Consider the following 15472-nt stretch of genomic DNA (forward strand, 5'->3'; position numbering starts at 1 on the left):
AGAGAGACTGGGAGTTTTCCCTTCATGGGGATCCTGTAGGTGTTTGGAGGTTTTACTACATGAGGGAGGGAGGGAGGGAAATCCAGGGACTGGGGATTCCTGCCTTGTGCAAAACTGCCCCAGCAGGACACTGCTCGCAGGGCAGAGCTGGAGAGCTGAGTGATGGGTCCAGATGATACAGCTGCTGTGACTTACAAGTCATCCCGATGGGGTCATTGCTCTGACACCAGATCAGGTGTGACTGGACCATGCCCCCAGCCCGACCGGGATGTGGGGAGGACGCAGCTCTCCGAGACACGCAGCTCCCACTGCCCTCAAACATGCTCTGCAGGGCTCGGGCAGTCACTGGAGTCCTGTTCCTTTGTAATGACCTGGGATTACACGTGGCTGTGACACGGATCCTGGCCACACTCTGGCCCTGCTTGAGGCCAGTCCTTGGACTCTTCCTTGGATTTATCCAGATGCTCAGTAATTCCCTTGTCTAGGCTGCTTCTGGGATGGTGCTCTCTGTGCTGTTGTGCCTTCCTAGGGCTGCCCCAGGGGTTTTCAGCCACGACTGGGTTTAACCTGTGCAAAGCTGGGGCATGCCACACAGAAAAGCAGGGCCAAAGACTCAGCAGGTGATGTTCTCAGAGGAGGAGAGGAAACTAAGCAGGCGCAAGGGCAAAATGTAAGCGCTGGGCAATACTGCATGAACCCAGTTTGTCCTGTCCCCTGCCCTCAGCAGGCAGTCCTGGCCCCGGACTCCAACACCGACACTGCCAGCCTGTGCTTGAGCAGCCCCAGCCCGGATGCTGCAACGCCTTCGTGTCCCTAATCCTTCAGACCAGCTCTCTCTGGGGACCCTCAAATCTGCCTGTGCTGATGCTGACACCCATTAGCAGGGTGGCCTGGGCACTGCCGGGATATAAACACGCCGGGGACCACATCGGCAGCCCAGGCTGCTGTGTGGGAGGGGGTGGTGTGCGAGGCTGCATCGATGTGCGTTTTGCTGGCACACACTCTGGCTCTGCCCGTGCAGGGAGCAGCAGAGCTCCGGGCCTGCGGTGGGAACCAGAAACCACCCAGCTGCCTTTAGCTCTGCTGAAAAACCTATATCCCCTCCTTTCGAGGATTGCCACCATCTCCACATACAGCCAGAGCCTTTGTCTCAGCCTGCAGAGGCTAGAGCTGTACCCGGGAGAGGCACCGGTGTGCAACCGTGTACGTGGAGCCCACAGGAGACTCAGAGTCACTGCAGCAGCAAGAGAACGGCACTACTTGATCCCCAGGGCCTTTGAACTCCGTTGTCAGTCTCTGCTTTGCACCCTCCTGCTTGGAGAACGAGCATCATCGAAAGGTGGCAATTGCTACGTAGGCAAAGGAGGAGGAACGTCTGGTGAGCAGGGAGGGCTGAGGCTCCGGCTGCACAGGAGAGAGGTGTGCCGGGGAAATAAACAGGAATGACTTTCAAAAGGGAGACTGGCAGGGTATTGTGCATGATTTTCCAGTTCTTCCTACCTACCCAGGCTCCCGGTTCACTCTGTGACACTTAACAGCAGCCTCCTGGAAACACGTTTTTGCACCGAGTGCTGCCACAGTTCATGTTTTTCAGGGCCATGGTGGCTGCAGTGGGAACAGGAGGGGAGGAGAACCACAGCCACCTCATGTCACTGGGGCTGTGCTCAGTGCCCCGGGCAGCAGGAGTGGGCACAGGGGACAGGGAGCTCTCTTTCAGCTTCCCCGATGAAACTCCAGCTGGCTCTATTTCCCATTACACCGTTGCTCTGAAAAGCCAGGCTACACACACGAATTTGCTACTGCGGGGTTACTCCTCCAAAAGAGATTGCTACCACGCAAATGCATTTATTTTAATGAGAAAACAAGCAGTATGGAAGGATTTGATCTGAAATCTGGGGAGATACAGAAGCTCGTCAAAGAGGGAGAAGGCATGAGGATGACACGAACCACTGCTGGTCACCCAAGTTGCCTTGGACCCCAGTGCTGGGCTATGTCTGTTTTTCCAGACCAGGAGGAGGGTCTTTGGGGTGGGATGGTCAACATGGGCCCCAGCTATGGTTCTTTAAGACACCTCAGCGTAAACAGCCGCAAAAAGAACCCAGTGTCATCAAAAAACAGGCATGAATGCACTTGTGGGCATCCACGCTCATTTGAAGATAATAGTTTGAATAAAGCCCCAGGACACAATGAAGAGTCACTTAATGCCAAGGAGATTATGATCTATTGGACAATGAGGCTCATTAAAGGGAAGGGCTGGCAAGCTAGAGAGAGTGAAAAACTGCATTTCCTGAAGCTGAACTTCCTAAAAAGACCCATATCTCCAGCATGTGGCAGGTACATCCCATCATTTTGGCAGCCTCCTACACTGCTGAATTTAATTTCTTCCATCTCTCCTGCACAGTCAGGGCTAACTCACCTCTGCCCTCTCACTGCCACCTCTATAGTGTTGCACCTCCCCTCATCATGACTTTCCTCTTCTCATCAGATATCATGGAGTCTCACCATATTTTGCTCTTCCCCTTTTTAGCATAGTTTGTAATGAGAATGGGGCTTATGAGACCACATTGCTGGTAACATGTGGGTCTGTGTATACCACTCAATAACTCATTTTTTAAGTTGTTGGTCACTTTCAATTTTGGCAAGATAATAAATTTGCTTATGTTTCTTGAAAACAGCAGAATGCATACAAGAGAGAAATCTTATTAAAAACCACCAATGTAGAAAAATCAGTGGATTGAGTTATATTCCTTCTTAGACTCTGGAGTGGACTATCCACACAAGATGAAGAGAACACAAAGTGTCAGAAATGCCCTGGTATCCTGGAAATTGTTTCAGTTCACATGAATAAGCACCAGAGAATTTGACTGCAAGGCACAGAGGAAAGCAGTCTTGATCAGCCTTGATTCACTCTTTTCTTCAAGAACTCCACTGAAGACCTTTCCCCCTGGAAACCACAGAGCTAGGACTGGGGACTGGGTGGTGTGCTGAGGAGCACAGAAGGCAGAGACTTCTTAAAAAGAGAGACTGGGAGTTTTCCCTTCATGGGGATCCTGTAGGTGTTTGGAGGTTTTACTACATGAGGGAGGGAGGGAGGGAAATCCAGGGACTGGGGATTCCTGCCTTGTGCAAAACTGCCCCAGCAGGACACTGCTCGCAGGGCAGAGCTGGAGAGCTGAGTGATGGGTCCAGATGATACAGCTGCTGTGACTTACAAGTCATCCCGATGGGGTCATTGCTCTGACACCAGATCAGGTGTGACTGGACCATGCCCCCAGCCCGACCGGGATGTGGGGAGGACGCAGCTCTCCGAGACACGCAGCTCCCACTGCCCTCAAACATGCTCTGCAGGGCTCGGGCAGTCACTGGAGTCCTGTTCCTTTGTAATGACCTGGGATTACACGTGGCTGTGACACGGATCCTGGCCACACTCTGGCCCTGCTTGAGGCCAGTCCTTGGACTCTTCCTTGGATTTATCCAGATGCTCAGTAATTCCCTTGTCTAGGCTGCTTCTGGGATGGTGCTCTCTGTGCTGTTGTGCCTTCCTAGGGCTGCCCCAGGGGTTTTCAGCCACGACTGGGTTTAACCTGTGCAAAGCTGGGGCATGCCACACAGAAAAGCAGGGCCAAAGACTCAGCAGGTGATGTTCTCAGAGGAGGAGAGGAAACTAAGCAGGCGCAAGGGCAAAATGTAAGCGCTGGGCAATACTGCATGAACCCAGTTTGTCCTGTCCCCTGCCCTCAGCAGGCAGTCCTGGCCCCGGACTCCAACACCGACACTGCCAGCCTGTGCTTGAGCAGCCCCAGCCCGGATGCTGCAACGCCTTCGTGTCCCTAATCCTTCAGACCAGCTCTCTCTGGGGACCCTCAAATCTGCCTGTGCTGATGCTGACACCCATTAGCAGGGTGGCCTGGGCACTGCCGGGATATAAACACGCCGGGGACCACATCGGCAGCCCAGGCTGCTGTGTGGGAGGGGGTGGTGTGCGAGGCTGCATCGATGTGCGTTTTGCTGGCACACACTCTGGCTCTGCCCGTGCAGGGAGCAGCAGAGCTCCGGGCCTGCGGTGGGAACCAGAAACCACCCAGCTGCCTTTAGCTCTGCTGAAAAACCTATATCCCCTCCTTTCGAGGATTGCCACCATCTCCACATACAGCCAGAGCCTTTGTCTCAGCCTGCAGAGGCTAGAGCTGTACCCGGGAGAGGCACCGGTGTGCAACCGTGTACGTGGAGCCCACAGGAGACTCAGAGTCACTGCAGCAGCAAGAGAACGGCACTACTTGATCCCCAGGGCCTTTGAACTCCGTTGTCAGTCTCTGCTTTGCACCCTCCTGCTCGGAGAACGAGCATCATCGAAAGGTGGCAATTGCTACGTAGGCAAAGGAGGAGGAACGTCTGGTGAGCAGGGAGGGCTGAGGCTCCGGCTGCACAGGAGAGAGGTGTGCCGGGGAAATAAACAGGAATGACTTTCAAAAGGGAGACTGGCAGGGTATTGTGCATGATTTTCCAGTTCTTCCTACCTACCCAGGCTCCCGGTTCACTCTGTGACACTTAACAGCAGCCTCCTGGAAACACGTTTTTGCACCGAGTGCTGCCACAGTTCATGTTTTTCAGGGCCATGGTGGCTGCAGTGGGAACAGGAGGGGAGGAGAACCACAGCCACCTCATGTCACTGGGGCTGTGCTCAGTGCCCCGGGCAGCAGGAGTGGGCACAGGGGACAGGGAGCTCTCTTTCAGCTTCCCCGATGAAACTCCAGCTGGCTCTATTTCCCATTACACCGTTGCTCTGAAAAGCCAGGCTACACACACGAATTTGCTACTGCGGGGTTACTCCTCCAAAAGAGATTGCTACCACGCAAATGCATTTATTTTAATGAGAAAACAAGCAGTATGGAAGGATTTGATCTGAAATCTGGGGAGATACAGAAGCTCGTCAAAGAGGGAGAAGGCATGAGGATGACACGAACCACTGCTGGTCACCCAAGTTGCCTCTGTGTTTGGGACCCCAGTGCTGGGCTATGTCTGTTTTTCCAGACCAGGAGGAGGGTCTTTGGGGTGGGATGGTCAACATGGGCCCCAGCTATGGTTCTTTAAGACACCTCAGCGTAAACAGCCGCAAAAAGAACCCAGTGTCATCAAAAAACAGGCATGAATGCACTTGTGGGCATCCACGCTCATTTGAAGATAATAGTTTGAATAAAGCCCCAGGACACAATGAAGAGTCACTTAATGCCAAGGAGATTATGATCTATTGGACAATGAGGCTCATTAAAGGGAAGGGCTGGCAAGCTAGAGAGAGTGAAAAACTGCATTTCCTGAAGCTGAACTTCCTAAAAAGACCCATATCCAAAGGCAGCACGCTCTCCTCTGACAGCCCTTCAAGGCTGGGATGTAAAGTAGAGGATGGGGATGAGTCATTATAACCTTTTTTTCCCCTTAGCGGATAAGGAAACTGAGGCACAGGCAGCCAATTAAATGGAGATAATCAGTGCATTTCTGAGAGCTAATGTGGAGACACCCAAACTTCTCTTCCAGGCCATAAACATCTGTAGTTAATGACAAAATGTTAATTACTGGCAATCAGCTAATGAGGGTAAAAGCTGAACTAATTTTCTGCTGCCTGAAATGCTACTCTAGACCGTGTTTTGCCCATCAGCTGAACTGCTATTTAAAAAGAGGATGAAAAGGAAAAGGGGAAAAAAAAAAAGGGATGTTGGCACCTCAGTCTGCCTGCCCTGCCAGCCCAGATTAGTGTGGGGGGAGATGCTCTGGTGCAGACAAGCCCTAGTTCATTTCCCTGTGTCGGGCAGGGAACCAGCTCTGAGCCAAGGACGGGGCTCAAGGGTCCTGCTGCCTGGTCCAGCCTCCCACCGAGGTCAGCGCCGATGACTTTTTGCAAGGGTGGAAATTCTGCTTCTTCCTGATGCTCAGGAGAGACTCTGAGCATCTCTGCTCTCCACAGAGGGGTGGGGACAACTTGCTGCCCCTCTTTTCGCCCATCTAGGGGCTCAGCCCCACTCAGCTACGGCATGGGGCAGGTCTAGATCACCTCCCCTCTGGCGTTTCGAAGCAGCAGCTGGAGATGACACTCCTGGAGCAGTGCACCAGCACGTATTGCTGCTGTGCATGAGTAACCAGCAGCCATTCTGGAGGAGGCTGTGCGCTACCGCTGGGCAGAATGATTCATCTGTATGTCACGGACATGGTGGCAATAGCCCTGTAACAAAAGGCAGAGCCATGGGGTAATTTGTCATTATGGTGACTATCAGCCTTGGACTGATCAGCCAGGGTGGTCACATCTCCAATGCATACAATATAACCTCTCCACGGCACCAAGCAGGGAAAGACACCAAGCTGGAGTCACTGAGGACCTGGCCGTAGTGGGGACCCTGAATCAGGATATTGTGCAAAGCGGTTTTGGGGTTATGGGGAGATGTTTAATAAAGTCTTACACAGTGAGCTAAGGGGTTGGAGATTTGTCGTCAGTACTGCCTAGGGCATAGTAAAAACAGCTTTGACTGGCACTGTGCTTCACCCTGCACTGGCACAGCAGGTTCTCAGTAGCTCCATGCTCTGGGAACAGAAATGCCAGGCTGAATCTCACGCAGGATGAGCAGCTAAATGTCCTTTATTCTCTGACCCAGTTGCCAGGGGCAGCTACCTCGGAAAATTGCTGCATCCAAAATTAATGTTTAAACCTGGTATTTCAGATCAGTCCCGAGCCCTCACTTGCAGCTCACTCATCCCCAGGGATTAGCCTGTGGTCCTTTTCCCACGGCCACATCAAACCAGGTTCCTCATGCAGCACATCCAGGCTGCTCTCCTGGGACACCGTCCCCGCACCTTCGGGGAGCCCACCCTGGCACACACGTGGCTGCTGTACCTCCAAACCCCACGGGTGCCCACAGGCACTAATGCCAACAGATGGGGTTTTTTTCTGCCCAGCTACCAGCTGAAGAAAACCCCTCCTGATGAAGCCAATTCCCAGCTTTTTGATACATCTCACCCTTTTTCCAGACTCATCTCCCCACCGCCGCGACGCCGACTGTCAGTCAACTTCTACCGCTGGCCCAATTAATTCCATCTCCCTTTGCAGCCCCAGCTCCCCGCGCGCGGGGAGAGCCATCACATTTCATGCTCTAAAGGGCTTAACACCCCTCCACACACACACACACACACAGAGCCACACTCCAGCAGGGTGGCCGGCAGGGTTGGTTTGAAACCGACTGAAGGAATGGGAAATAAGCGGGTTTCCTCCTAGACGAGGCCACCCTACATCAGATTGCCACACTCCGGCAGGGTGGCCAGCAGAGTTGGTTTGAAACCGACTGAAGGAATGGGAAATAAGCGGGTTTCCTCCTAGACGAGGCCACCCTACATCAGATTTAGGGGGTGACAGGACAAAGCAAACACGAGCTGCTCCTGTGCAGGCATTTGCCATAATAACCCTAAGCCTCTGGTCTTCAACGCCTCCAGGGATGGGGCATCCACAGCTTCTCTGGGCAACCTGTTCCAGTGCCTCACCACCCTCACTGTAAAGAATTTCTTTCTGGTATCTAATCTAAATCTCCCCTCTTCCAATTAAAAACCATTACCCCTTGTCCTGTCACTACTCTTCCGGACAAAGAGTCCCTCTCCAGCTCTCCTGTAGGATCCCTTTTAATTAAAATGTGGAGTTGTTTTCCATGTGGTTCCATCCAAGGCTATCCAGGTGCTGTGTGATCTTTAATACATTAAGCATCCTAGTACTTAACAGAGCTGGCTACTCTCATCCGTACCTCATATATGGGGGAGAAAAGGCACAAGGGGGGCAAAGGCAGCAGCTGGAAACGGCAGGGAAATGGGATGTGGCAGGGACACTGTCTCCAGCAACCAAACCTGCCCTAAAAAGCAACTCCAGAAGCTGGGAAATGCCCCTTTATTCTGACAATGAGATCTCCATGTAGCTACTGGCATTTTGCAGGCCAAGCCAGTGAGGGCACAGGGCAGAAGGGCAAAGAGGCAGGAGCAGGGCAGCCTGTGCTGGGGGTGGAGAGCAGGGCAAGGGGGTGGCAGAGCTGCCTGTCAGGATGTCCCATTCCTCGCTGGCTTGAGTCCCCACTCAAATTGAGACTAACCCACCACGCAGGGTTCCCAGAGATGCGATGCTCAGACATCATCCATGTGCTGCAGAGGGACAGCCCTGGCCAGGGTTGGGCAAGCAGCAGGCAGCAAGGAAGTACCAGGGAAAACAATCTTTGATGTGGGGAAAAAAAAATAAAATAAATCACTTTGGGCCACAGCAGAGACGGATACACCACAAGCGAAGATCACAGGTGTTTTCTTCCACCCCATGAATATGTATGGAACTCACCAGGAGGGTGGGTGATGGGTTTCCCTGCACCCAGCACTCCCTTGTCGGGGGCTTAACGGGGGAGACCAGTTTACTACCAAGCCTGGCAGCCAGCGCTGCCCTGACACCAAACCCCAATTCCTCTCCACCTTCTGCAGGACTCTTCCAGACAGCTCCAAAGCTCCCCAAACTCAGCACGTTTATTTCCCGTCAACGCCACCGTCCTCTGCGCTGATGCCATGGAAAAATATTCCTGGACTACTGCTGCCAACGGCTCCCCAGGTGACTGTAGCAGGAAAATCCTACGGGTCACTTTAGCTTATGATATTCAGACTGCATTTTACACACATGCTCTCTGCGGGTCAGCTCGGCGAGAGGGAAGGAGCTGCGTGACCGGCGCGCAGGGGCTGCTGCACCTCCCGCTGCTCCTGCACCAGCACAACATGGCTGGTGCGCCCCACACTGCGAGAGCAAGTCAATAACTACTATTGTTATTATCTTTATCAATCAATAATAATATCCTTCTTTCCTCTTGTGGGGCTTCCCAGCACATCCTCTCTTGTTTATCCTCTGTCTTATTTATGTCCCGAGCTTGCCATTAGACCCGGGTGAGCGCCTGCCGGCACTGACCCGGCTGCCGAAACCCAGCCACGCTCTGGCAGACAAGTCCCTTTTTGGGGCAGGGACAGTTCGACCGGCTTCAATCAGCCTGCCTGTTGAGGAAGGAGCTCCGTGGAGCCGGGGCCAAAGCCATCAGCTCCTCTAGGCAGCTCCGTCTGAGCTGAAAGGGCTGTAAGTACCTAATGTCCCTCCAGGGAGACACAGAGACATCTGCTGCAGCTGTAAAAATATATAAAATGAGGCAAGGTTAATCGTGGCTATCTTGGGCGTGTGCGTGTGTGTCTCCTTTTATCATACTGTCTGAGGGCCGCGCAATTGTCGATGCCTTTGCCTTGACAGTCTCCCCGGGGAGGAGGGACAGCACGGTGTCCCCAGCATCCAGGTGGGAGCTGGTGTGTGGGCAGAGAGTTGCTGAAGGACACACGGGGGGTCTCTGGCGGAGCAGGGATTTCCACCACAGGCTTCCAACTGCCAGGCGAGAGGTTTCATCTCAGGACCAACCTTCCTTCAACCAGCCCGTGCGCCCCTCCCTGGCTTCACATTCACCTTCTTTCCAAGGAAATCTGTTGGTCCTGCCCTGCCTGGCAGCATTCCCTTCGAAAAAACCACGGCAAATTCCTGAGCTGAGCCACGTTTGAGCAGCGAGAAGCGACCTCGCCACGAGAGAGCCCTTGCTCTCGGAGAGAACAAAACTCGTTCTGCCTAATTGCTCCTGGCAGCATGCTCTGCCGTACGCAGGGGCAGGCAGCGCTACTCCTTTGCAGTCAGCCTCAAAAATCCACCCTTTTTGTGCTAAAAGCACAAAATGCGAGGCCGGGCTCCCTCCTTCCAGCCGCTGCTCCGAGCCCCAATCCTCCCTGCACACACACACCCAGCTCCCAGCATCCGGCAGGGGCTTGTCTCGCTGTATTTTTAATTTTATGAAAAGCTTAAAATACGTCATGAGTGAGAATTTACACCGTGGAAAGGCTTTTTTTTTTCCTTCCTTTTTTTCTTTGGTTTCATGCACTCAGCAGGCTCTGCAATAGTTAATTTTGCCTGGTTTCATGCTCTCAGCAGGCTCTGCAATAGTTAATTTTGCCTCCCAGCTCCCAGGAGGGAGGGAGGGAGGGAGGGAAGAAGAGAAGGAAGGAGGGAGGGATGGAGGAATGGAGGGAGGTGTTACTATTTGCGGTTTGCAAATAGGGTGGTGAGGTGGATGGCTGAGAAATGAAGTCTGCGGCCTGACGGTGCTTCTCGAAAGCATTAACACACTTTCTTCCTTCTCACCCGCCGGCACAGTGACATTTCACACTTCTGCTTGGGTCTGGCTCTCCGGAGACCTTGTAGCCGTTCCCTAATGCCTCTCCTTTCACAGCAGCTCGAGTAAGAGCCAAAGCCCACGCCAGAGTCAGGAAAATGGCTCCTCTGAAAACCTGCAATTTGGTACCAAAGTCCCCAGCCATGGTTGGGAAAGCTGTCCCTGTCCCCAGGAACACAACAGGCTGGTTGTGGCACCTGATCCAAACTCAGATAGTGCAGGAGAATGGGAGGGAAATTTTAAAATGGCGAATTAATAGCAATTTAAAGGAATACGAATCAACTATTTCACACTTTTGGAGGCTGAAGGCCTGACTTTGGTTAAATAAAGGACTTTGTGGATACGAAATCAAATCAGTCTTAAGTAGCCTGGACTTGGGGGCAGGTTAGAGATCAGTTGAGATTTCTTGGCCATCCTCAGTGCAGGGATGCTCAGGGTCTGTCCCCAGCAAAAGCAGGTGGGGAAGAAACTCTCTGTCTGCTGGTGCTGCGTATGCCCAGGAGATATGGAGGTTGCCCGTGATGGCCAGACCCGGCCAGGAGAGCCTACGCTGCCTTTCCAGAGCCATCCTCTTCTCCCAGCTCCTCTGCTGAGGCAGGCTTGACTGTGGCTGTGGCATCTCTTTCTCCCTTGGCAAAACAGGACCAGATTTAAAACCCTTCACCTGCTCCCTTGAGGGAGAAAATAAGCAGCATTTCAAAGCATGCTTCAGGTGACCACACTCAGACCTTCTGCTAGCTGAACCTCACAGACAGAAACCAGCACCCACGGGCAAGCAGGGAAGGTATTTTCCCTTGAAAGAAGGTGCTGCGGGAAGACAAGGATATATCTCTTTTTTCATTTTCTTTGAACGTCACAAATGAACTCCATTAAGCAGTGACTGAGCAGACGGCACTGAAAACAAACACCAAATTAAGCACGCCCACTCTGTGGGGAGAGGTTTTGCCTTCCTTCTCCTCCCACGCTCCTGCCAGGGAGGAAGGTGAAGGTGAAGGGAGGGCACCTGGAAGGACCATTTCTGGAGGCTGGGCTGGGAGAGCTGCTGGGAGATAGGGGGGAACGTACAGGTGATGGGGATGTGCCAGAGGGGAAAGAGCCCTGTATAAGGACAGTCACAACTGTGATGAGTTGGCAGTACGGAGTTTGGAATCTCTGTGAATCAGGGTTGTAAGTGGGGCTCTTCTAAGTGTGGCTCTGAGGTGACCAGTAACTGGGGATGAAGGACTGGGATGCCAAAGCAAGATGGACTTGGGAATAATAGTGAGGATAAAGGACTTGAACCCCTGGAACAGGGGTATGATATCACACTGGAGGGACCCTGGGATAACCTGCAGTAAACCAGGTTCTCATTCCTGGCTGCTTTCCCCTCCTTGCTCCCTGATGGAGAAAGGGCAGCAGTAGTGCTGGAACGGACATGGACACATAGCACCTCCAGGCGCTCCAGGGTCTGTGGAACAGGGGTATGATATCACAGTGGAGGGACCCTGGGATAACCTGCAGTAAACCAGGTTCTCATTCCTGGCTGCTTTCCCCTCCTTGCTCCCTGATGGAGAAAGGGCAGCAGTAGTGCTGGAACGGACATGGACACATAGCACCTCCAGGCGCTCCAGGGTCCCATAAGCAAGACAGCCTTGGAGGAAATCATTTCCCTCTTTATTGTGAGGGAGTGGATTAGGAGAGAGAAGCACCAGACCCAGCCTCATGCTCACCAGAGGGTGGTCTCACCACTGGAGCTAAGTGGACCTCAGAGAGTGGCTCCATCATTGTTCCCACTCTGCTGCTGTTCCCGAGGAGGAGAGAAGGGACATTTTCTTCAGGTCTGAGCACCAAGTCTGAGGGAGGGATGAGGGAAAAGGTAGAAGAGCCATGCTTGGAAACAAGGAGAAAAATGAGCAGTGAGGAGTTGGCTGGGGGCCTTGGGGTGGAGAGAAGGAGGATGATATGGGAGATTAGGGGTTATGCAGGGGATAGGGCAGGGGCCATGGTAGAGGTACAGGTAAGGCAGGCAGTGGGCGTACAGCAGGTCTATCCAGCCCTTTTCAGCTCCAGTTTTCACTGGTTCTACATTAATTTGACGTTAAAAGTGCAGCAGGTAAAGGATGGCAGTTGCAACCCTTCTGACAGAAGCGGGAAGCTGGGTGCAGGTACCTCCTGGGCACCAGTGACGCACTGGCCGCTGCCACCAGTTCAAGAGCCCATAGCTCTGCTGTGCTCATTAGGGCAGGCTCTCACACTGGGCCAGCTCAGGCGTTTAAAGGTCAATAAGAGAGAAGTCGGGACCCCACTGAGATGGCTGCAGGCACATTTGTGTCTGAAGGCAGGCAGGTGGGTGGGCGCACATCTCCACGCGTGTAAAAATCTTACATATCCCCACTCCTCCCCACTCCAGAGCAAGCAGTCTAAATCCTATGAGCAGTGACATTGCAACCACTTCTCAGGTCCCTCACCCCGTGGTTTTTGTAGAGTCACAGAATTTAAGTTGGTAAAGGTGTCTGGATTGCTTTAGTCCAACCTCCTGCTCACGCCAGGGGTAGCTTCAAGGTTGCTGAACCTTGAAGATCTCTGAGGACTGAGATCCTACCTACCTCTGGGCCCTTGTCTCAGGGCTGCACCGCTCTCACTGTGAAAGTTTGTTTCTGTATATCCAACGACCATTTCCCTCACTGCAACTTGTGCCATTGCCTCTTGTCCTTTGCTGTGCCCCTCTGGCTCTGTGTTTTCTATAATCTGACTTTAGTTAGCAGATGGCAGCAGATTTCCCCTTCCATCTTCTCACTGCCAGGCTGAAAAAGTCCAATTCCCTCCACCCCTCCTCTCTCCACATCATGGGCTTCTGCCCCTTGACCATTTTAGCAGCCCTCAGTGGATTGGTTCTGGATTGTCAATCTCTCTTTTGTAATGGGGGATCTTCAGGCACTAAGAAATCAATCTCTCAAATTGCAGCCTGCCACCACCTCATACGGCCCTTCTTCCCGGGTTGGCCAGAAGATATTGCATCCCTGATCTGGGAAGAACTGCGGTGTCACCTGGGAAAAACTGCAAAGTATATGAGAATGAAAATGGCATGGCTCCACGCCTAAAAGCGTTGCTGGTTTTCTTTTCTTTTTACAGAGGTAGAAAGGGACTCCCTCCTGGGACAGATATTCAGATGTCAGGCCAGGCGGGGAGCTTGTTTTCTTGAAGAGCTGAGCCCAAAGTATGCTTTTTCTCCCTGGGCTGAATTTAGAATAATCCCCTTGAAATTGCTGTGGTATATCTTCAAATGCCTTATACTTCATTGTTGCTAGAAGGGAGCTGCTAAATTCTCGGTATTGGGATGCAATCCCACGTACAATTCCAGATGCCTAAGTCTGTGCTGCCATCTCCCCTTTCCTCTGCCCTCCCGAGTGTGCTGCCCTGCCGCTCCGACGGTGCTGTGCTGCTGACCGGGTGGCCAGCTCGGGAAACTGATCCAACTGGAAGCTTATCAAAATTTTTAAAAAGTTGATTCTTGTGGATCAAGTCCCTGGCTGCGTGGTCACTGGTGCCAGAGCTCAGAAAGGGTGGAAATATAGAGCTGAGGATGCTGCTCACCAGAGATGCATGGGCTTAGATTGGCTCAGCTTGCTCATGAACACACACCATTGAGAGACCGGGAAGTCATCCTTACGCTGGGGAAAGGTCTGTAGATTAGACTTTGCCTTTTTTCACCCTTTTTTTACTCCCCCTTGGGAACGTCCCTGCTGCTCCTGGCTCAATTGCTCAGCGCAGAGACGCTGTGCAGGGAGGACACACAGTTTCTGAACCGACTTTAGCCTGACTTTGCTCACCGCGGACGTTTTGCCTTCCAGCACTGCATGTCTTGTCCCACGCAGCCTTTCCCCTCAGCAATTCGTTTGTGCCAGCCCAGCCCTGCCATCCCGGCTCCTCATCCAGCCCACCCCTGTCACCTCTCCGAAGCCCCCAGCAAGGTGTCAGTCTTCATTAGCAGAGGAGCGTGGGGTTTGTGCTGATACAATTTCCCAAGTAGTCTGGCTGAATACACAGCCCTCGCAGAGCAAAGGCACTCCAGGACTTCCCTCGGTGTCCCTTGGTGGCCTCACACAAGCATCTCCTACCTCAGCTGGGGTAAGGGCTCCCTGAGGTCTGACCTTTCGAGGGTTTTCCTTCAGGACAGAGGCACTGAAATATCTATCTCCATCCTATGATCCGGTCCAGCTCCCTCTCTAGAGGGGATCTCTGACCTTTCAAGGAGATCTAACTCTTCTTTATTATAAATATTCAAATACGTCAGCGTCAGAGGGAGATGCATCCCTCTTAATCCTTCCCAACAGTATTAACTAGACAAATCAGGAAGAAATTAATTAAGCAAAAAGAAAAACCAGGCTGAATACCTGGGAAAATATCTTGACACTGAATCGCCTTAAAATAATCTCTGAGGGACTTGGGGGAGGCTGTGCTACTCCTGGCATTTGAAAACAAGTGTGGAAAAGCACCAGAGGAAGGAGTGGGAGCGATGTGTCAGTGCTGGGAGGTACCAACTAGAAACAGAACAACAGGCCTTCGATATCTGTGACACAGGTGGAAGAAGGATAGATTCAGCCAGTTCAGATTTTGAAAAAACCCAATAATGTAAATTCCTTAAATACGAGCCAAGCCTATGAATAAGATAAATCTCTTAGTCACTTTGCCAGTGATATCCTCCTAATCTCATCCTTCCTCAACGATGCTGCTCAGAGAGTAAAACACTTCGCATAAATGGGTTTGCGGCTCAGATCAATCACTCATGCCTCCCGCTCCGAACCTGGGATTAGAGAAGTCCCCTGGATTATGGCTGTTACTATTTTGAGGCCAGGGTGAACCAGCTAAGCAAGGAGCTCAAGGGAACTTTCAAGCAATTGCAAAAGAGAAAGAGAAGGAGAGGCAAACAGGAGGCCACCACCATCTCAGGGAAGAGCGTGTCCCACACAGGTCTTGAACTGTACTTAAAGTGCTTTACAAAAAGAAATGCCCCAAACCCAAGGAATTATCAACATACCACAGGAAGGCAACAGTAACTGAAGGGCTAAGACAACTTAAAAATAAATTACATTGAACCGACGGTGCCATTTCCAGAGATGCTGAGTGCCTTGCTCCCTGTCAGACACCTCTGGCAGCTGAGTGGGCCCAGCAGCTTGAAATTCAGAGCCAAGGTCTGTTGATCTGTCTTTCCCAAAACAGAGATTGGAAATGACCTGCGCAAG

This window comes from Calidris pugnax, unplaced genomic scaffold (assembly GCF_001431845.1).
Source record: "Calidris pugnax isolate Ruff unplaced genomic scaffold, ASM143184v1 scaffold103, whole genome shotgun sequence".
NCBI lineage: Eukaryota > Metazoa > Chordata > Aves > Charadriiformes > Scolopacidae > Calidris > Calidris pugnax.